The sequence below is a fragment of the Plasmodium reichenowi genome, chromosome 9, assembly GCF_001601855.1.
Source record: "Plasmodium reichenowi strain SY57 chromosome 9, whole genome shotgun sequence".
In the NCBI taxonomy this organism is placed as follows: Eukaryota; Apicomplexa; class Aconoidasida; order Haemosporida; family Plasmodiidae; genus Plasmodium; species Plasmodium reichenowi.
The window spans coordinates 1137014-1138734 of NC_033654.1; positions in this window are offsets into that span (position 1 = coordinate 1137014).

Below are 1721 nucleotides of genomic sequence, written 5' to 3' on the forward strand. Positions count from 1 at the left end.
AAAAAAAAAAAAAAAATATTTTAATTTTTTTTAAAAAAAAAAAAAAAAATGAAAAAAGGTATTGTAAAAATTTATTTTTTTTCCAAAAAAAAAAAAAAAAAAAAAAAAAAAAAAAAAATATATATATGTATGGTTATTACCATGTATATATATATATATATATATGTATACTTTTATTTTAAAGGAGTATACTTATATATTAACTATTTATAATAAATGTGTGTGATGAGGAAGAATAATAATTGATTCGTGTCTTTTTATATTTATTATACATAAAAAAATAAAACACTTATATTTTTACCAATATATCATTTAAATGTAACATTATTGACTTGTTATATTTCATAAGAGAATTTTTATTTAAAAGAAAAAGTAAAAGGATAAAAGAAAGGATAAAAGAAGGGATAAAAGAAAGGATAAAAGAAAGGATAAAATGAAGGATAAAAGAAAGGATAATACGAATGATATAATTTATTGAATATCTATATCTTAAAAGATTAATGGGGAAATGGAAATATTTTCAGATGCAAAAAAAAAAAAAAAAAAAATATGAAATTAAAAATATAATTGTAAACAAATATTCAATTATTTAAAAGGCGAGTGTTCAACTTTGTTATTGTGTCCTTCTTCTTTTGATTTTTCTTTTTACTTCTTGGGTGTGAATCGGAAAGACTGAGAATAAAATATTTTATTAAAGATATATATAAAAGTATGAAACATATATATATAATATAATATATATTATACATATAATAATTCAAACGAAAAAATAATCAATTCTATATTTCCCCTTTTGGAACAAGATTCCTATTTGAAAAAATTCTTTTTATATAATTTTTTTTGTACTTTCCAATAACATTTTTTTTTTTTTTCATTTAATTATGATACTCGATCATATATAATTCAATAATAAAACTTGCATGTTCAAAAATTTAACACTAAAGGTAATATATATATATATATATATATATATATGTGGGGATTATTATATTTCAAATATGTTCAATGTATTATCATAATTTCCCTGGTTTTGACATTCTAATTAATATTATTACATATATATAGAGATATATTTATTTTTTATTTTTTTTTTTTTAACCTCATAATAACATATTGTAACTTTTATCAGGTTATATAAGAACAAATATGGTTCAAATAAATTTTTGTTTTAAAAAAAAAAAAAAAAAAAATATATAAAAAAATTTTAATTTTACCTTTTCAATATATTCACTTTGAACCATTTTTTTTTTTTTTTTTCTTTTTCCTCATGCATCATGTGATTGTAACACTTTTTTTTAATTTCAATACAGTTTGAATTCTTTTGAATAATTGTAAAATGGTTTTATAAATAACTTAATATTTGTCTCTTCATATATATATATATATATATTATATATATTATATATATTATATATATTATATATTTTTCTTTTCACACTTGGAAAAGAAATGTTTTTATTCATTACATTATTTCCCTTTTATTAAAATTCACACACATAAATTTTTATAAAATCTAACTTTGAGAAAAAAAAAAAAAAAAAATATACATATATATATAATATATATATATAATATATATAATGTTTCTTTCTTTCTTTATTTATTTATTTATTTATTTATTTATTTCTTTCTTTTTTTTTTTTTTTTTTTCCTTAAATTGACTTTTAACAATTGAACATTTTTGATTTAAAATTAAGTACAACTAAATGACCATTGGAAAC